Source organism: Cervus canadensis, chromosome 18 (assembly GCF_019320065.1).
Source record: "Cervus canadensis isolate Bull #8, Minnesota chromosome 18, ASM1932006v1, whole genome shotgun sequence".
Taxonomy (NCBI): Eukaryota; Metazoa; Chordata; class Mammalia; order Artiodactyla; family Cervidae; genus Cervus; species Cervus canadensis.
In genome coordinates this window covers 46,008,903-46,030,921 of record NC_057403.1, presented here as the reverse complement: position 1 = coordinate 46,030,921, position 22,019 = coordinate 46,008,903, and the positions used below count along the sequence as shown (strand labels likewise).

At 49.9% G+C, this 22,019-nt stretch overlaps 1 long non-coding RNA gene across 1 annotated transcript; it reads left to right on the top strand.

Moving 5' to 3' along the window:
- The first annotated feature begins 236 nt into the window (after nt 1-236).
- LOC122421623 lies at nt 237-21,779 on the top strand. The gene is made up of 3 exons (XR_006263530.1): nt 237-360; nt 17,185-17,261; nt 21,749-21,779. It is a non-coding gene; the product is annotated as an uncharacterized LOC122421623 (long non-coding RNA).
- The last annotated feature ends 240 nt before the right edge of the window (nt 21,780-22,019 follow it).

Here is a 22,019-nt window from a genome sequence, read left to right as displayed (position 1 = left end):
GGACTCTGACCTTGCTGACCCGGCCACCTAGGGGGTCTGAGAGCTGGACAGGAAGGAGGATTCACTGTGCCACACAGAGGACTTGGCCGCATGTCAGCCCCAGGAAATTCCGGCTCTCAGCAGAAATCCAGAGCCAAATCCCACATCCCCTAAAGGATCTGGTACCCACATTTCCCAGAAGGAGTAAGAACAGGAGTTCAGCAGAGTAGAGCAGAGACCTCTCCCCCAGCGGGTCCCGGGGACCATGGCACGGTGGCCCCATGGAATCCAGGAGCACCCTTAGCACAGAAAGACCCGGCTTCCTCTGGGGCTGAGGTGAGCCGCTGACAGAAGCATCCATTTCTGCCTGTCCCAGGTCAGGTAAGTCCAAGCTGGAAGCTCCCATATCTCCCTATAGCTGGGAAAGATGACACTTAACTTGTCTGCCTCTTCCCCTTCATCCATAAAGGTCTCCTTAGCTCATTTTTATAGTCTTGGCTGTTTTTCAGAAATTAGGCAAATAACCAAACGTGCTTTGAGAATTTGAAGGGGAATGCCTAGGGATGCCAGAACATGCCTTCCCCTCCCCTCCCCCCCCCACGCCTTGAACGTCATCCAACCAGCCTCAGGTGATTTGGTCTTGAGCACAGAATGGCTGGCAGTGGACATGGGTGGACCTGGGATGTACGTTGGGAGACTGAGGTTTATCTCTCTAGGAGACACATCCCCTGCAATTGCAGGTGCCCCCAGGATCAAGTTCCCCTCCAATACGCTGCCAAACATGGGCCAGTGAGGGGAGCAGACCCAGGTGGAAGCAAAAGAGGAAGAAAAGATGGCAGAACAGGGAGAAGGCAGAGGCTTGGGGGGTTAGCACAGAATCTTTGAGTGGTGAAGTACCATCATGGGATTGATTGCATTCTGTTCTCCTGGAATTGGAACATCCCTCTCCACCTCCTTAAAGACCCAGAAATTGGAGCAGCAGCAGGCTCTGGTTAGACTCAAGGGAGAGCTGAAGGCAAATTAGGAGACTCTAGTATAGTCTAGAAAGGATGCCACAGTAATCTATATTCATCACATGTATCTGACTCCTGTCCTCCTGGGGTGGACTTCAAAAACTCAAGAGCCGATTTGGGTTTTGTCCTGGTCTAGTGACAGGTCTCAGTTTAGATGCCACCTCTTCTGGGCAGAGTGGGTTGGGTGCCTGCTCTGTTTCTCCTGATTATGGCGTTTATTCCCCTTCAAAGCTTAAGGTAGCTAGCGGACTCCTTTCCCAGTGCACTGGGAGCCCTTGATGCAAGACCTGTGACCTGTTCATCTCTTAGTCCGTTGTTGCATCTCTAGGACCCAGCATGTGTGAGTCCTAACCTCAGGGCATTTTTTGAATGGTTGGCTGGTGAATGATCTCTTACAAAACTTGGGATCTCAGACCTCTGCTCAGGAAGCTCTCTAACCAGAGATCCCCTCAAAAGCAAAGCCTGAGACAGAGGTTTGTATTCAAGAAGCTCATTAAGAAAGGTTCCAGGAAGTAGGCATGCAGGGCAGGAGGGGAAAAACAGAGAGGGTCAGAAGGCCAAGGCAAGGATGCTGTGTGGAGTTGGCCACCAGTATGGCCAACTGGACTTGATACCCTGGCACTTTTGGGAGAGCTTTAGGACATACCTATCAGAGCTGCCACCCAGAGGATGAAACGGGGAAGCAATAATCCATTAGTTTCCGTCCCCTGTGGTCAAAGGCATTCACTTCCTGGTTGGGCATGTGTGAGTACCGGGCATCCCATGAGATGGTATTAGAGGAGCTTTGGCAGAAAGGGAGACAAACAGGGCTCCAGCCAAGGTAAGGGGCTGTTAGGTTGCACCTGTGCAAAGCTATTGCTGCCTTTACAGACCTGGCTCCTGAAAAAGTGGCTCAAGTGGGAGGTGGGGGTGAAGGTTTTGAAGTGGAGCATGAGGGAGTGTCTGATCTATAGATCTTTCCCTTTCTAACCAAGGTGCGGATGGGGAGCATCCTTAGACCCAGAAAAGAAGACCTGCTAATAGCTTTCTGCAGGACCAGGCTGGAAGGGCAGGGAGGCCCCCATATGCAGGCTGGGTGCTAGCTATGTGCTCATTCGGGCAGATACGGAGATCACATCTAGAGCCACCATCCCTGTCGTACCCCCACATGCCCTGCTGTTGCAGGAACAGATCCTGCCCCGTGGAGACGCCTCTATCCCCGCTCCCCACCCCTGCCCCCCGCCCTAGTCATCAGCCATTGGTCCTTGGTGGGAGACTGTGATTTCCTTAATGCCTGCACCAGCCTCACTCAGGGAAACCAGCTGGAGGGATAGAGGAGCCTGGGGTTCTGAGTGCAGAATCAGGGGCATTCGTCCTTTAACCTATCTGTGTAGCCCATCGGCACAGACAGTGGAGAGCAAGACCCTCTCTGGTCCCTACATCGCGAGGATCCGTCCTTCTAACCACCCTTACTCAGCATCATTTCCTTGCCACATGGTAGATAGTCTAAGCTAATGGTTCCCAAAGTGCTGGACCAGCCACCTCAACATCACTGGGAAACATCGTAGAAACACAAATTCTGAGATGCTGAGGATGGCGCCAAGCAATCTCGGCTTTGGGAAGCCCTCCAGGTGATTCCAAGGAATGCTGAAGTCTGAAAACCACTGGCATAAATGAATGGGCTTCCCAGGTGGCATTAATAGTAAAGAACCCGCCTGCCAATGCAGGAGACATAAGAGACCTGGGTTCAATCCCTGGACCAGGAAGATCCCCTGAAGGAGGAAATGGCAACCCACTCCAGTATTCTTGCCTGGAGAATCACATGGACAAAAGAGACTGGCGGGCTACGGTCCATGGGGTCGCAAAGAGTCTGACATGACTGAAGTGACTTAGCACGCACACACGCAAGTGAATGGTGTCTGTAATTACACACAGTAGCCCTCACGCTTGCCTTCCAGGTTGGATGGCCCCTGCCCATCAGAAGTGTGGGGGGACATCCAAAAGCGTGGTCAACTTTGCTAGGAAAGCACTTTGAAACTCCACCTGGGCTCTAGCACAGATAAGAGCGTGACCTATGGGTCACCTCCAAAGATTACCACACCATTCCACCCTGTCTCCCTAGGGAGAGTGAGCAGTCATACTAGGGAGAGTAAGATTAAGGATAATGGAAAAAATCATAGTAGTTACCATTCTTATTGGACACTCAATATACAATAAACACTTTGTCTCCTTTTATTCCCATGAAAAACCAATCCTATGATATAGGTTCTGTTGTTCTACCTTTTTTGAAGATAAGGAAGTGAAGGTACAAGTTCTCACAGGTAGCAAGAGGTTAGCAGCTGGACTTAGCCCAGATCCGTCCGGTTCCGGTGACAATGCTCACATGCTCATAAACTCTGCTGAAAATGGTTATATGCATTATTTATGTAATATAATAGAAAACTTTTAAATAAAATGTGTACATATCTATGTACATATATAATACACACATATATAAGCTATATGTATTAATATATGTGTGTATAGGCAAATATATACTTGCATTCATTCATATAGTCATTTTTTTTTTTAATTAGGGAACAAGATTTCAATGTCAAAATTCTGCTGAATAGCAGAGGGAGGGATAATCTTATAAAGTGATGATACTTGGCTTCCCACCTCACTGCTCAATGTGTATTTCCGGGAAGTGATGCAGTGTCCCAAGCATTCTGATTATAAAGCCACAAAATGAAAGACCGTGGTGGGATCAAAAGTAGGGACAAAGAAAAGGCAGAAGGGATGATTAGAGTGGCGGTGGGGGGTGGGGGCGGTGCTTGGGCAGGCACAGCGAAGCTTAGGAACCAGCTCAAGATGAAAACCAGAGGCCACAGGGACCACCTGGGTGATGACGGGTGGGCTGGGCCAACAGTAGGGAGCAGTGGGGACTGTGGTGAATTGCAGAGTGTGACCTTGGCTGCGGGAGCTGGTGATAACCCCTTCCAGCCACGGGCATCACGTGAGAACATGGGTGATGCTGGATCCTCCCATTTCTGAAGAGACGGAGGACATCAGAGTTTTAAGCAAAATCTCCTGCTTTATAAATTTTATCGATGAATTTTTAAAAAACATTATACAGGCCAAAGAACCCACTCCCACCATCGTGAGGGCTGTGTTTAACTCTCTGAGGGCTGCTTCTTGGCCAGTTCAGAAAAGAACAGGTCCACGTCATCTCTGATTCAACCATCACACTTCACTCCTCTGGGTCTGTGAACACCAAAACTGTATAATTTATCACTTGTTTGTTTGGGATTTGTCACTTGTCTCCCATCACCCACCCAACCATAATGGAAGCTCCAAGGGACAGACTTTCTTCTCTCTTGTTCGCTGATGTTTCCCAACCACCTGGTAAGATACCTAGCGCATAGTAGGTGCACAGTAAGCATCTGTTGGATGCACCACGGCTAGAAAAGAGTCATTTGCCCTTCCTTTCTAACAGGCCTGCCAGGCGAGCTCTCCCCGGCCAAGCAATGCTATTCCCCCTCCCCAGGGGCATGTTACAAGCCGCTCAGGATAGATGGGCCAACCAGCCCTCAGCTTCCTTCTCTTTCCTCTTAGGGTGTTATGGCTGGTGGGAGGTGAGAATGGGGAGCCCCGAGGCCCTCAAACCAGAGGTTGGGGCTGAACAAAGCAGATCTGACAGAGGTTAGGAGGAGAGAGAGAGACGGACAGACCAGGCAGCGGAGAGAAAAAGAGAAAAAGAAAAATTGTCCCATGCCAACAATGGTCAAAACGCGTTATTAGGGTGTCCAGGAAATTATAGCTTATGTCCATTAGTTCTTTCAGGGTTAATATTGATGCAGATATTATTTCTATCCACGGCCCCATTTATTTGAAATATTATGACTGGGAGTAGCTGCCGCCGTGAATCAAATCAATTGATGGAGTAGTTAGCTGTGCCACCAGGGCAGCCTGCCCGCCCCCTCCCCCGCCGCGAGCATGAAATATTATGGAGATGGTTCCTTAAAGTGAGCACTTTATCATCATTTGTCTGCAGGTCCCCGCTAGGACCGCCTTGCCCGGCTTCCCGTTGGGCGCGGAAGAGCTGTCATAACTCAATCAGGCGGCTAACGCGCCGCCCCGGCACCTCCAGCCCACGGCGGATGCCGGGAGCCCGCTGTCAGCCGGTGGTCCCTGGGCCCGCCCCGCTGCTGGCCACGTGCGGGGGAGAGATATTTTTGGAGGCGGAATGGGAGGCCCGTTTCCCTGTGCCACTTACCATTCTCCAAACACAATTTGTCATTTCCCACCACCAACCTTTTGGTCACACTGTTTTCTCAGCCTGGAGTGCCTCCTCCCCCGGGTCTGTCTGCCAAGATGCTATATGCTCTCAAAACAGGATTTGAGATACAGATCTGTGGCCGGGTTCAGGGGCCACATCGGAGTCCCTGTATTCTGCCACCTCCAGGGACAGCGTCCTTCAGCTGTCAGCTAATAATACTAACAACAGTAATAATAATACTTGAGTCCCACCAGAATTCAGACCATCTGTGCAGGACTGTATGCTCATGGTTGGCAAACTTGTTCTAGCAAAGGCCAGACAGTAAATATCTTAGGCTTTGTGGGTTGCAGGGGATCTGTTACAACTACTCAATTCTAGCCTAGGCGTTGAGTGACGGAATGGGCATGGCCTGAATGGGCGTGGTCTTAGTTTGCTCTGTTTTATGCGATTATCTTATTTAAACGTCTCCATAGCCTTGGCTCAAATGATACCTTCTCAATGAGGGCCTCCCTGGCTATTTAAAATTTAACTCTTGGCTTTCCTCAGCCTGCTTTCTTGCTTCATTTTTCTCCATAACTCTTAATCACATGAAGAAAGAAAGTAAAAGTGTTAGTTGCTCAGTCCTGCCTGACTCTGTGACCTCATGGACTGGTAGACCATTAGGCTCCTCTGTCCATGGAATTCTCCAGGCAAGAATACTGGAGTGAGTTGCCATTTCCTTCTCCAGGGGATCTTCCTGACCTAGGGATTGAACCCAGTTCTCCTGCATCTCAGGCAGATTTTTCTTACCGGTCTGAGCCACCAGGGAAGCCACGTATTTTGAGATATATATTTGTTTTATTATGTTGCTAATATTAATACTGGGATTCCCTAGTGGCTCAGAGGGTAAAGAGTCTGCTGCAATGCGGGAGGTCTGAGCTCAATCCCTGGGTCAGTACCACCATACCTACCACTAGAATGTCAGCTCCATGAGGACAGGGACTTCACCTGTTGTGTTAGTCGCTTACATTTCCAGTGTCCGGCACAGCAGCTGGCACATAATGGGAATAAAATGGCCCCATTGAGGTAAGTGCTAGTAATAGCCCCATTTTTTAGAAAAGATTTACTTATTTTATTTTTTGGCTGTGATAGGTCTTTGTTGCTGCACAGGGGCCTTCTCTAGTTGCAGCCAGCAAGATCTACTCTCTAGTTGCGGTGCTCAGGCTTCTCATTGCAGTGGCTTCTCTTGTTGCAGAGCACATGCTCTAGGGCCCACAGACTTCAAGGCTGTGGTTTCTGGGCTCAGTAGTTGTGGCCCACAGGTCTAGTTACCCCTAGTGGCATGTGGAATTTTCCCAGATAAGGGATCGAACAGGCATCCCTTGCATTGCAAGGCAGATTCTTAACTACTGGACCACCAGGGAAGCCCAATAGCCCCGTTTTTCAGATGAGGAAACTGAGGATCAGAGAGCTTCAGGCATTGTTCAAGGTCATCCATCTGGGAAGCATTCCTAAGCACAGGCTTGAATCCTTACTGAGGTTTTATTTTTTTGTTTTCAGTGTATCAAATCCTTTTTGAAGCCCTTTGGGTAAAAGATCCTGCTTGAATTACCCTGGTGCACGTGGAGAAATTGGCTCAGAGAAGTGACTTATTTCAGAGGTTAGGTAGCTGGCCAGTTGTGAAGTAGAGAATTGGACCCTCTTCATCAACGTCCATTCTCTTGCCTCGCTGGCATCCTTGTTATCCTAGAATTTGTGGTTAGAACTGAGAACCCAAGACCTGGGAATATCTGGTGTGGGGGAAGGTGGGCAGCCCTCTGCTTGCCCCTCACTGGCTTTGACTTACCGGTGAGCAAGGTGAAATCATCGCCTCCATGATCACGCGTGAGGACCTCAGAGGCTCTGGGCTGGGGGCAAGGATGCTACAGAAGACTCTCCCACTGTTCCTCCTCGAATCTCCATGCTCCCAGGAGCCCCCCCTCTCCTTCTGCCTCCCATGCCAGCAACTTCTTTACCCCAGCTTCCGCTGCCACTCTACCCTCACCTGGGGCAATTCCTCCAGCTCTTCCTCTTTAGAGTCTTTGCATCCTTGAACAAAGTCTGGGGGGGAAAAAAACACCAAACTTCTAGCAAGTGCTATTAGGGGCTTCCCTTTGGCTTTAAGAAGCAAAGCTTGACGCGCTCCTCCTCTGGGCCTGGACCACCCTGGGGAGAGAAAAGAGAGGTGGTGAAGCCCACTTGGGAAGGATCTAAGCTGTCCTGCCACACCCCTTGGGCAGCCCTGGGACACCTGAGGATATATGGCCATTTCCAGCCACCTTCTCAAACAGAAAGCAGTAAAGTTCGACATTCCCTTGCAGAAAATCCAGAATTCGACCCAGAGAACCATAAGATGCTTAGAAACTGAAAATTAATTTTCTGTGTCAACTTGGCTAGGTCATGATACCCAGTGTCTGGTCAAACTCCAACTCTCTCCTGACCTCCAGCCTGCCAGCCTGCCCTACAGATTTCATAGTTGCCAGCTCCCACAACTGAGTGAGCCAATTCCTGCAAATAAATCTCTCTTCCTGTATCTGTATCTGTTGTTGTTGTTTAGTCGCTTAAGTCATGTCTGACTCTTTGTGACCCCCACGGACTGTATCCTGCCAGGCTACTCTGTCCATAGGATTTCCCAGGCAAGAATACTGGAGTGAGTTGCCATTTCTTTCTCCTGGGTATCTTCTCGACCCAAGGATCGAACCCAGGTATCCTACTTGGCAGGTGGATTCTTTACCACTGAGCCAAACTGGATAGCCTATATCTATATCTATCTATACCCATCCTGTTGGTTCTGTTTCTCTGGAGAACACTGAATAATACTAATGCTAATAAACAACTCTAACTCTTCATTAAACAGAAAGAAGTACTAAAACTCAGAGAAGGCAATAAACTTACCTAATGCCACACAGCAGATGAATAACCAAGCTTAGATCCTTCAAAAAGCCTCCTAGTCTATAATTCTTGCCCTCTACTGAGGGGCTGGGGTCCCACCTCCACACTTCCAAGCCTCTCAGTCAGGTGGAGGGCAGAGATCATAAGTGTTTGAAGAAAATTAGCTCCTCACCAGCAGTGGGTGGGCGAGGAATGAGAAATCAAAAATTCAGTGTGAAAATACAGAAATCTAGCCACAGAGCCAATTTTCCATCGCACTTAGCAACTCCATTTGATGTGATAGTTTGCTAATAAAACATGAGCATTACGGTAACATAATATTTTAAGTATCCATTAACTAATACGTAAATATAATGGAACCTTATGGAAATATACTTAAGCTGTCACCAACACCCCTAATGTAATATGCATGATTTCCAAGGCTATTTATAACTCCTTGGGTTCACTCTCTCCCCAGTGACTTCACGGGCTCAATCAAAAGAGGATCTTGTTTTCTCTCCCCAGCCCTGTCTCCGCACACTCTACCTGCTGGCTCCTCTCCTCATGGTACTGCGTGGCCCTGACTAATACCTGTTTGCCCCAAAAGGGCCAGACAGGTGATTGGGGCCCAGCCTGCCGGCCTGGAGCCAGTGATCTGGGGGCCCCATGCTACGTGGGTGATGAGAGTTGTCAAAGAGGAATGGCAAGGGGTTGTGAGAGGAAAAAGCAGGGAGGCTTCTCGGAGGAAGTGGTGCTTGGGCTGAGGAATGGGGGATGGACAGGAGTCGGCTAGATGATGCAGGGCAAGGGGAGGGGAGGGAGGAGCCTCGTGAGGGATCCAGAAGGGCAGAGGCTGAGGCATGAAGAGCAGGGAACATTCCTTCTGGGAACTGCATGGAGTCTGGATGCTGAGGCAGAGATTAGGAGGGGCAGAGAGTGGCGAGACAGTAGGTTGGACCGGTGAGAAGGGGTCGGGCTGCAGAAGGCCACATGACAGTGGGAGATGGTTCTGAAAAGGGCCAGAGCAGGCACCCAGCTGTGCAAGGGCCCGCAATGCTGTTCCCACTCACACTGGCCATTCTGACACCACCAAGCCAGCAGCTCACTGATTCTCCAGACACCAGCTTGGTGTGTGACAAGTCAATTCTGGCCCTAAGTACTTAGACTAAGTACTGAGTTCACTTAGTACACTAAGTACCTAGACTAATTCTGACACTAAGTATCAGACTCACAAGTTCAAGGACTCAGTCCCACAAGGCTGTCCCTACTTCCGGTATCAGACACAAGTTTTGGGTTCCCAGGGTCCCCATACTTCTATCTGACTTGGCTACAAAGTCTAGGGGAATCCCACACAGAAAAGACTTTAGGGAGATCCTTCACTCACAATTACTGGTTTGTTGTAGAGGTTATAACTCAGGAATAGCCAGATGGAAGAGGGGCATGGGGAACGGTCTCAGGGGGGAGGGTGTGTACAGAACTTCCATACCTTCTTTGGCACAACCTGCCATCACTTCAGTGTGTTTACAGACTCTGAAGCTCACTGAGTCTTATTATTCAAGAGTTTTGGCAGAACTTAACTTTGGAAAAGACCCTGATGCTGGGAAAGATTGAGGGCAAGAGGAGAAGGGGACAACAGAAGATGAGATGGTTGGATGGCATCACTGACTCAATGGACATGAATTTGAACAAACTCTGGAAGACAGTGAAAGATAGGGAAGCCTGGCACGCTGCAGTCCATGGGATCACAAAGTCGGACATGACTTAGCGACTGAACAACAACAAAACCTTCAGCAACAGCCCTACTTCCAGGAACAAGGTGGTGGATGGGGCTGAGTTCCAACCTCCAATCCCTTGGCCTTTCTGGTGACCTGCTGCTTTCAGAGATTATCAAGGGGCTCCATCCTGTCATCTCAGTATAAACTCAAGGGTGCAATAGGGAGTCCCTATGAATAACAAAGGGCATTCCTGCTACCCAGGAAATTCCAACAGCTTCAGGAGCTTTGTGTCAATAGCATGATAGACTTGGAGGAAGGGGAAAGGAGATAGCTCCAGCCCCTTTCATCTGGGGGCTTGTGTTCTGAGCTATGTTGAAAACAAGTCTGAACCCCTAGCCTCCACTCAAACTGTCTATATAACCTTGGACACCCCTTCTCTGGGTCTTGACATCCTTCTATGAGCCTGAAGTTGGGGTGGAACTCTCAAGACTGCCTAGGTCCTGCCTTCTCCCCATTCTGCCATCACACCCAGAAACTCCTGACTGTGTTGGCAGAGGACTTGGGTACCAACATCTAGGAGATCATCACCTGCAAAGTGCAGAACAGGAATCACTGTTGGGGGCATCGCACTTCTGCCAGAAGTCGAGTGATGCCTCTTCCCTGCATCTTATGTAAGGGAGTTCTATGGATCTTTGAGTTTGGGTTTCCCCAGAAGCAAATCCCAAGACAAGGCTTTGAATGTGAGCATGTGAAGAGCTTGTGGGGTAGGGGACGCAGCAAAGGTGTAGTGAGTTATTGAACTAGTTACCACAGTGGGCACCCAGAGTTTACTCTCCCTAGGAAATTAAAAATTCTGCCTTAGAACTGCCCTATGAAAGGGTAAGGCAGCTGGGGAGCTGTCCTCCAAACCTCATGAGTCACTGGTGAAAGAGGTTTCCCTCAGGACATTGATGCCGCAGACAGCCCAGCCTGCTAATATGCACAGCCTGAAAGGCCCTCCCAAGTCTTGGAGAACAGTTCTCAAGCAAACCCATCAGATATTGGCAGTTGGGAGCTGGCCAGGGCAAGAATAAATAGTCGGGCTGTAGGATATGGACCAGACACCAATAGGATCACCCACAATGGTTAAAATTGAATGTTTTCAAATGACTGCACAATCTTACTGTATTTTTGAAAGACATATTTGAAGGAGGCAAAGAAGAAATGCAGTTATCCTTGTATAACTGTGGGAGATTGGTTCCTGGATGCCCCACTCTCTGTAGATACAAAATTCCAAGGATGCTCAAGTCCAGATATAAAATGGCATAGTTTTTACATGTAACCTGTGCTCATCCTCCAGTACACTAAATCATCAACAAAGTCAAGTTTTGCTTTTTAGAACTGTCTGGAATTTTTTTCCCAAATATTTTCAATCCATGGTTGGTATATTTTTTGTTTCCATGTATACAAAACCCGAATATACAGAGGGCTGACTGCAATTGACAATCTCCATTTGACAGATGACGCCACTGTGGTTTCAAGAAAAGAGTGACTTTCCCCTGCTGGAATGGTCCCTTTGGCTTCTGTGCATCTCCTTTGGCTGAAGTACACTTTCCCCTGTGTAGCCTTTTCCTTTGTTGACAGATCATTCACCCTGAGCTGGAATCCTAGATTATTATCAACCACTAAGATTTTGGGGGTTGCTTATTACTGCAGCACAATCCCACTTATACTGACTAATACACACCCTGGAAAAAAAAGGGTAATTTAAAAATAAAAGCAGTTATTACACGTGGATATGGCAGAAAGTAAGACAGTAGCCTGCATATAACTGACATTTATGGAGCAAACAATGCTTTTGTGCTAATAGGTTGGTACATTTCCTGGGAAGCAGTTTATTTAGAAAGTGGAGGGTCAACTTGTTTTTCTGATTATTATTCAAAGGCGGGCTACAGAGAGAAGCCTCAGTCAGTCTTCTTAGCCTCTATGATGGACACTCTGTGCTTTTAGGGTACTGTTGGGTTGACTAGGGTGCACTTGACCATTAGGACTCTTGACTCCCCTCTAAAACCCACATCTTAGAGTCTTGAAAGGATTAAGTGTCACTGGGCATATGCCCTAGTATATCTCCTTTATGACTCAATTGCAGGACACATTACAGCCATCACTGAGAAAGAAAAATATCTGGTAAACTCTGATGTAATGTCTTCAAAAGAGTGAGAGGCAACGATTCACCAGAAAAGTCTTTTGTTGCTTTTGAATTTATCATATAGTCTCAGGTGTTTGGGCTTCCCTGGTTGCTCAACAATAAGGAATCTGCGTGACTCAGGTTTGATCCTGGGGTTGGGAAGATTCCCCTGGAGAAGGAAATGGCAAGCCACTCCAGTATTCTTGCCTGGGAAATCCCATGGACAGAGGAGCCCGGTGGGCTACATGGGGTTGCAAAGAGATGGACATGACTTAATGACTGAGCACACACACCCAGGGATTTGGCAACTTCTCCTGCCTTTGGTTCATTCTTGGCAGGTGCTGGACAGTTCTTTCCAACATATCTCAGTAATAAAAAAACAAGAACAATGTCAGCTCCCTGTGCTATCTTTCGTCTTAGGTTCCATAATGCAGGTTGTTGTGGAACATTCCTTCACAAGGAAATAATATATCGTGGTTGCTCCAACAATAAGTATTTGCCTCTCTAATCCCAGCTGCACGGCTGCCGTCTTATCTCTGCCTTTCTGCACACACAGTAACTTTTCATTCCATTGCTGAATCATAGTCTGATCTTTTTGAAGATGTGTAAAGCGGCAATTACACTCAGGGCGAGTCGTACAACAATGCCGAGCTCTCCACTGATGCGACAACAATGGGAAGGGCTATGAACATGCTCGCCAGGAGATGACAACCGCATCATGACAGCCACTTGGCCAGTGACTTGAGACATCATCATTTGTGGGATGGGGCCCGATTTCAGAAGGTGAAAATGAGATAATAGGAAAAAAGCCATCTTAGAATTGATGAAATCGGGTGGTAAGTGTCTGTTGTGGAGTGGCTGTGCATCTCATTTGGGGACTGATTACTATTTTTTTTTTTCAGCACAGGTGGGGATGTGCATGCGTAAGGTGGCTGCAGGGCGGGAAGTGGGACCCGTGGAAGGGGTGGGTGGTGGAGGGATTTGGGGTGCTTGGGGAGAAGTGTATCTCAACCACTAGCCTTCTCGGACCTCGCCTTCAGAGACACAGCAGACTGCGTCCTTTTCAATCCACCAAGTGTGGATCTGGCACCTACTATATACAGGCACCATGTGGGAGAAGGGGGCGAGGAAGCAGCAGAACTGAACATGAAGTGGCCGCTGTCCTCCTGGGGCCCTGGGCCCAAAGGGGAGACAGGAACCCGCACACACAGCAGGGTGCCTGTGGATTAACCCGAACACAACCAGTGACTCAGACAAGGGCTTGGAAGCCTTGAGGGTGCCGCTGCGGTTTCACCTGGGAAGGTGTCCTGGAGGAGGAAGAAAATCAGCTGAGCTTTCAAACAAGGAGGATTAAAGCGTGGGATGTGGGGTTAGGTGGGTGCTGGACAGTGGAAGCAGGTTGAGCTGAGGGGCAACAGATGTGAATTGGGGACTGAGAGCTGGTCTCCATTAACTTAACCACCTGTGGGAAAGCTCTAGAACTAGGTCCAGACCCAGGCCCATGACCTAGCCTAGGCTCTGGCTCCTTTCCAAGCTGCATGGGTACCTATACACACAGAGACAGAGCCCGGGTAGGTACTAACACCCAGGATCCTGTCTCTGCCTAATGGGGCAATCATACACGCACACATGCACGGGTCCACATGCTGGCGTGAAAGTGCGTATGTGTACAGGGAGGAGCTCTCTGGTGTGTGTGTGCTCACACACTTGCTTCTGCTGCGGTTCTCTTGAGCAGCCATGCACACACACTGTGGATATGTCCGTGTGCACACATGTGCGTGCACATAAAGAGGCACACCCACATGTGTTCATGCATAATCTCTTGCTGCTATTCTTTGGGGCAAGCACATGCATGTACACAAACAGGCATGCATGTACACACAGGGGAACACATAGCCATACCCTCACAGACACACACACACATGCAGTCTAGGTGAATTATTTGTGAAAATAGCAGCAATGAATCCCTTCCCCGTGTTTACATTCTTTGTAATCTCCCTCCTCTACATTGACCTCAGGTTTAACCCATGTGACTAGATTTGGCCAGAGGGAAAGAAGCAAATACAATGCAGAGAGAAATTGAAAATTTGAAATTGAAATTAACATTTGCTATTGATGTACTGGGAACCATGTGAATCAGCCCTGGATAACTTGCTGGAAGCTTAGTGGGTTTTCCTTGTAGCTCAGTCAGTAAAGAATCTGCCTGCAATGTCGGAGACCCGGCTTCAATTCCTGGGTTGGGAAGATCCCCTAGGGAAGGAAATGGCAACCCACTCCAGTATTCTTGCTTAGAAAATCCCATGGACAGAGGAGCCTGGTGGGCTACAGTCCATGAGGTCGCAAAAGTCGGACACGAGTTAGTGACTAAACTGCCACCACCAAGAGTGATCCAAGCCACTCCTTGACTTCAAGTCAGCTGCCAGTGCCAGAGAGGGGAGTGATGTCTCTGTAGCCCAACCTCCAGCAGAGTCACTAGCTGCCCAAGACACATGAACAGGCTCAGTAGAATTTAGCCAAGCTCAGAAGAACCTCCAAGCCAACCCAAAAAATGGTGAGCAATTATAAATGCTTGTTGCTTTAGGCTATAAAGTTTTGGGGCAACTTGTTAAACAGCACAAGCTAACTGATACAAAGAGTCACTCACAGGAACATACAGAGACATTCCATACACACTCCCACACTCACACTGTACACAAGAGCACAGAAAGGTAAACACACACATTCTGGTGATCACACACAGAGCACATACACGGGCATGCATAAACAACACACATACAGAAGTAGACCTATAACACATGACTCAACACATACACACGTATATGTAAACACTGCTCACTTGGACAGATGCCTCCATGTGGATTGACCACACTCTGTGAGCAAGTGAGTGGCCATGAGCCTTTCCCCTTCATGCTTCCTGGAGTCCAGTTGGCTGAGTGAAGGCAGTGGTCCTGGGAACAAGTATCGTCCAACCCAGCCAGGACTGATGGTCACACTGAGGTCCCACTCTGAGAGGAGGCAGAGCACGCTTCGATCTGTAAGCACCCAGACCACTGCAAATCCTTCTCTGTGACCACCTGCACTGTCCATCTGTTTCCCTCTCATTTCCGGTTGCTAAGCCTTGGGCTCAGGGCACAGAAACACTGTTAGAGGCTCACTACCTCCCTTTCCAAGGCACTCCGATGCCTGCGTATGACTCAGACCCCCTCCTACTCTGGAGTCCCAGGGCTCTGGCAGCCTTTTAGAACTAGTGTCAGCCAAGTTCCATCATGGAGACAGGAGTGCTTGAGTGAGGGGTGATGATCGAGGTCCTTGCTGCCCCTAGAGTACTGTGCCTCGGTGTGTCTCCTGGCAGACGTGCACGTAAGCAGAAACAGGGATTGGAAGCGCACAGGTGCTCACCGGTGCAGACCCTTCCAACTCTCTCTCCTTTCTGCGGAATGTCTGTTTGCCCCTCTCCTCAGAAATATGCTCTTATGCTTCCTTATACAACATGTACTTCAACTTCCTACACATTTCCTGCTTCTTCTGTCTTTCTGGGGACCATCCACTTGCTCCTCGCCAGCCCTGTGCCACCCTCCCACCCCTGCCCTGGTCTGGACCACTATGAACACTTGCCTGGGAGATGGCCCTGATCTCCTAACTGACCCCTTACTCCAGGCACGGCCATTTCATCCTGTTAATGGGATCTTCTAATATGCAGAGCTGTCCCTCAGTGACCCAAGGAGGAAGTCAAGCCCCTTAACATGGTCCACAAGACCCTTGTGATCCTCGTCTTGAGCCCCTCTCCATCAGCTCTCTCTTCACCCTACCTCATCCATCATCCCTGGGTCAGCATTGCTTGACTCTGCAGTTCCTCTGGGCCCTCAGTCACCTCTGGGCCTTTGCACCAGCTGTCCGTGTGACCTGGAATGCCCTTCTTCAATGGCCTGCAATGCACTCCAATCACCCGTTTGCATGCTTAGCTGTTTCTGACTCAGCTTAGCTGCCATCTCTTCTGCAAGGCTTCTTTGAATTCTAAGGCTGGGTGGATTCCCAGTTTCTACCATGCCCAGTACTTAACAGACTGTGACAATTAATTGCTTAGTTATTTGCACACACACCTGCATGCAGTAAAACAGGAGATCCTTGGGGGCAAGTCCTGTGTTTTGATGACCATTTGGCCCCCAAGTACTTACCTGGAATATAGTAGGCCAGGAGTAAATGTTTGATAAAGGAAGGAAGGAAAGGAGAAAAGAAAGGAAGGGAGAGAGGGAAGGAGGAAGGGAGGAGAAAAGCTCAGGAAACATTGGAGACTATGTCTTTGGCCCAGTGTGGTGCCGACGTTGGTGGACGGGCGCCATCTTCATCCCCTTAATAGAAGGGTGATGCATGCAACTCGCATGCCCTGAGCTGCATCTCCTTCTGGGCTAAGGTCCTCCCTCTGGGCAGAACCGCTCACCTCTCTGAGATGACAGCTCTCCTGGCACCTGCCTGATCCACCCCAGACTCACTTATGTGTCAGGCACTTCAGGGGACATCTGCTTCTGTTACATCACTCCTATTCAAGGACTCAGGTGCCAACTGGCTGGCTGGTGCTGACCACAGGTGGGTTGTGACCTGCGTGCCAGGAATATAACAGAGTACAGGCAGGAGAGGCACCAAGACCCAGATCCTGCACTGGGAGGGCCCCCGGCTGCAGCAGCTGAGGCTCCGCAGCACAGGTAGCTGACTCTGTAGCACAAGGATTTCAGGTCAGAGACGAATAGGGACTTCTAAAGGAAATGCTCTGCTCTCCATTTGTTTAAGTCAAGAATTTATTGCAGCCCATATATCTGAGGGAGTAGGTGTCCAGGGGTTGAGGGATGACTGAGGTGTGACCCGTGGCTTCTACCCACATGCAATCTCCTGGCTTGTTAGGTATGTGTGAGTCTTACACCAACATGCCAAATACCCATGAGATGAGGGAATGTGTGAAAAACATCAGGCAGCTGGTACCAAGCTCTGAACTGAGACAATTTCCTCCCAGCTGGAGAGATGGGAAAGACATCATAGGAGAGAAGAGGTTTGAGCAGAGTAAAATTGGGCTAAACTGAGGTTAAATTGTGGGCCCGGGTCATGTTCTAGTTAGGGGGAATAGTAATACAGATGTCATTTATCTAGAACCAGAGGAATGAGGGATGCTGTCTCGACCTTTTCTCACATCAGGTGTGAGCCTCCAAGCAAGCCTGCTGTGCTGATATTAATGCTTCTGTTTTATAGATGAAGAAGCTCTGGACCAGAAGGTAAGCGATCTGGCTGAGGCAGCTTGTCTTAGAGCTGGGCTTTGAAATGAGGGCTTTCCAGCTCCAGAGCCTGATGTGTTAGCAGGCTACTGCTGTGTAACAAAGCATTCTAAAATGTGAGGCTTAAACAATAATAATCTTTTATTATAATCTCATGGTTTGAGGGTCACCTGGGTTCACCTAGGTGGTTCTCACTGGCATCTCTCAAGCAGTTCTTTCCTGCCTGACACTGGTGGGGCTGGAATCATCTGCAGGGCCCTCAGTGGCGTGAGATGGTGGCTGACTCGTGGGCCAGACGCTGGGACAGGGAGTGTCTTCAGGCACATCTCCCTCCACCTGGGTACTCCAGCATGGTGGCTCAGGACTCCAAAGAGGATGTCAGGTGGATGGTATTGATATTCATGGTCTGGACTTGGATGTCACCTAGGGTCACCTGATGTGGGAAAAGGTCGAGGCAGCATCCCTCATTCCTCTGGTTCTCAACAGGACACCAAAGTAAACTATCTCAAACCAGCTCTTGCTCTCACGCCCTCTCATGCAAAAAGCATTCAGCACCGTATTTCCTGTCCCACATACTCTTCGAGAACCTGCCCACTCCCCCAAGAAGAGGTGAATGCTAAATAAAGAGTCCTCCCCTGGAGCCTGAGGAGGTGGATAACTTCATGATGGCCTTGGCTGAAGCAATGCAGTACAGGTGACCCTTTTTGCCTCACTTGGATTCCCTTATGCCCAGAGGTCAAGAAGCAGGGCAGAAGAAATGGCATCTGATATGGGAAGTTGGGCCAGAGACCAACTGAGCAGCAGCAGAAAGTTTCCCTTGACGAAGTGAGAAAAAGCTGCTTCAAGGATGCAGACAACAGCCGCAAGTCATGAGCTAGGCGGCAGAAGTGTCTACAAAGAGGTGGAGAGAGAGGGGGGCCATATAGCAAAGAGCTGCAGACTGGTAACCAGGTCAGAGGGTGGGGCAGAGACAGGGCACATCCAAGGTGAAGTCCAAGGTCTCGGCCTAAATAACCTGGGGCCTGGGGGCCCAGAACCAAAGTAGAGGGCATGAGAGCAAAAGCTATTGAGTGAAAGTCATACGGTGCATGTTGGAAGACTGCCCAGAGGAGGCAGGATTGTAAGTCTGGATCTTAGTGGACTGGGGCAGCAAAGGCAGATTGCCGGGACTGAGGTGCAAGGGGAAGCCATCAGCGTGGTTGAGCCCAGAAAGGTCGAGAGAGCAGAGCATCTAGACCAGATAGCCAGAACCCGAGAGCACTGGTGTTTGGAGGTGGTGCCAAGAAAGAGGAGTAGGAGTGGCTGATCTGAAGGAAGGACCTGGGAAGACCTCTCTGACCCCAAGACTCTGGGGAAAGTGGAAGGGTAACACTTATTTAGCCCAAGAGACCCATCTCTTCAAGTCCTCTGCAGGCCCCCACCTGTCTCTTCTTCACTGGATCTGATAGCTGACCTTTTCGGTTGGCGTCAACTCTATCCTTAGAGTATTAGCAGCCTCTGTGAAGACAGACACCATGTCACAGGCATTCAGGGCATCACCAGTAGTCTTGGCACCCAGAGCTTGGTGTATGCAAAGAACTTTGGTTGAATGGATGTGAAACACGTAAGCAAGGGTCTTCTCTGAGAGTTGAGGGCCTGGGGCTCCCCCGGGTGCTCAGACGGTGAAGAATATGCCTGGAGTGCAGGAGATCGGGGTTCGATCCCTGGATTGGAAAGATCCCCTGGAGAAGGGAATGGCTACCCACTCCAGGATTCTTGCCTGGACAATTCCACGGACAGAGGAGTCCAGCAGGCTACAGTCCTTGGGGTTGCAAAGAGTTGGACACGACGAGTGATGAACACACCCCAAACTATCTCCCTCTGGCCTGAGCTCCCTCCACCAAACTCCCCAAAGCAAGATCCCAAACCACCCTTCTTCCCCGAGATTCTCATGGTACAACAGAAGCCCAAAAAGGGACGTGATTCTCTAAGGGGTCCCACAGATAGATAGTCAAGGCCTGCAATGGGCCTGGGAGTGAATGACACCAGGTCACCTCATGCCCAACAGCCCCCAGGGTTGTGACTTAGAAAGACTGGGAGAAGGGAAGCCTGTCCCAGAAGGAGTGATAAGGGGACGGCAGGCCTTCCTCATGAAGGGGACGCTCCATCCCACTCCTCACCAGAAGCAGCCCTGGGCCTGGCGGCCAGACCAGCGCAAGCAGAAGCTGAGGCAGGATGGGCCAGCTGATGGCTGGAGCGCCAGCCGGAGCGCCAGGCTGGCTGAGGCCCCTCCCTTGGCAGCGGCGGCGCCTCCGGGACCTTGCGGCAGGCTGATCTGCTTGCAGACCCTGGGTCCGAGGGCGGAGGGGAGGAAGGAAGACATTGCTGTGGTTTTGCGGCCAAGGAGGGAACATACTTAGGATATTTAGGGGATGGACAGGGAGCGGCCCCACTCCCCCCAGGCCTGCCTGCCAGCGCTCAGCCTCTGGAACATGCCATTTGCGAAATGTCTTCATTTTGGCTCAGTCGTTGGCCGGGTTCCCGCTACACTCATTGAGAGCGGGAAGAGGGGGGCAGGAGAGGGAAGGTGAGGGCCATAGAAGGGAGCCAAGGGGGATTGGAAACCTGGTTCCCCAGAGCATGCTGTGCAAAGAAAACACCCCGGGGCCTGCCAAAGCCGGCTGCCACACGGCCTGTCGCCACCCCACATGGCTCCCCAAACCCCTCCCGCCACCTCACAGAAAGTCACATTTCACTCCAGCCGTCCATGGCCCGGTAAGGACATATCTCGAAGCAGGCCCCCGAGGTGTGGAGTGGGCTCCGTATGTGTCAGTCACATTACAGAGCCTGGTTACAAGGACGCCAGTGCAAGAGCCCTGTGAGGCTGGGCACCTGGCCTGCCAACAGTAAACCTCTCAAGTCAGTCTGTACTTTTATAGACCATAGCTTAAAGGCCCCAGCCACTGTGAGCCCTGGCTCCCCTTGCTAAATTGTAATTTTCAAACACCTTGATTTATTGCTCGAAAGCCCCTGACTGTTGCCGCAGACACAGGATTTCAGAAATGTCAGAGCTGGCAAAGAAAGTGCCAGACTGCTTCCTTCCAATTGCCTTATTCATTGACGGAGAAACCGAGGGCCAAGGAGGTGCCCAGAGCAAAGTTGTTGTTGTTTATATTGTTGAGTCTCTAAATCATGTCTGACTCTTTGTGACCCCATGGACTGTAGCCCGCCAGGCTTCTCTGTCCATGGGATTTCTCAGGCAAGAATACTGGAGTGGGTTGCCATTTCCTTTTCCAGGGGAATCTTCCTGAACCAGGGATCGAACCCATGTCTCCTGAATTTGTAGGTAGATTCTTTACTTCTGAGCCACCAGGAAGTCCACAGTGAAATTAGACACCTGGAAATAAACTGTAGATTGATATAAGGAAATATTGGCATTGGTGGGAAGTATCGACTGTGGGGAGAAGAAATAAAGTTTAGAATCAGGTGTACTTTGGTTCGAATCCTCACTTTGTCACTTTAGCAGCATAATCTTGGGGAGTTACTAAGTTCTGCACCTCAACATTCTCATCTATAAAATGGGAATTAGCCTGCCCATCACAGTGTGAGGATAATGGACTGAAACCACCAACCACCGTCCATGGTGACTGGCATGTAGCAGGTGCCCAAGAAACACTCTCTCTAGGTATCAGATAGACACCTGTACTCCTGCCATCCCCCATTATTGATTCTTAAAGAATTCGAGAACTGGCCATTTCACAGAAGACCCAAATCCATGGGATTTTGTCATGCGATTGTGACACGGCCTTATGGAGACAGCTGGAGCCAGGCCTAGGGACGGAACCTTCCTCCAGAGAGGGCCAGAGGGGACCAGCAATGGGGAGAGGGGGTGTCAGAATGCCCGCCTTGCTCAGGTACCCGAGCCGTCACCCGATCGGGCGGATTCAGTGGTGGACCGCTCCGCCCGAGGCATCGGAAAGTAGAACCCTGGCTGCGAGTGTGGAACAGAAGATTTACCTTAAAGATACCCCGGTTGGGGCCCGATAGAGATCAGCTGGCATTTCGTGTGGCTGAAAGAGTGGCAACTGAATCCTTTGCCCCGCCTGACCCGGCCCCTGTACCAACGCTGCAGATCAATTTCTATTTTTTCCTTTCTTCTGTAAACAGTGGCGCTGAGGCAGGTCTGCCTGGATGGCTTGCCCACGGGCCCGCCCCCGAATCCGTGATCGTCTATGGCAGATAATGCTGGCTTGAATGTGCATCCTTTCCCCATTTTCATTCACACTGAGTTTTTCTGGCACTATAGTAATGAAAAACGAGAGAGGGAAGAAAGAGAAGGGGTTGTGGGGTTGGGGCGGGGGGAGGTGGTGATGGGAAGAGCCATCGATATGAAACATCCCGGCTCACTTTCTGGGCAAACAGCTGCTTTGTGTTTAGAATTTGGGGCTTGACTGGATTTCAAGGCAAACCACAGCACTGAAGCAAGCCTTTCTTCTCTCTGCCAACAGGCACCCACGAACGCCTAAATTTAGAAGCTGGCAATTGCCCTCCTGTAGGATTTTAGGGGAAGCTCAGGTAATACAAACTATCTCAGATCAGAAAGGCTTATGATCTCTTTCTGTTGATGGAGTTGGCGGGTCTCCCTGCTGGTCGCACATGGTAAGGGGTCTTTAGGGCTTCAGCTCATACTCAAGACGTAAAAGAGGCTTCCCACCCTGGAAATGAAGATGACACTCTCTGTTTTGAGACAGCCCTTCTCTGGGGATCACCTGGAGCTCA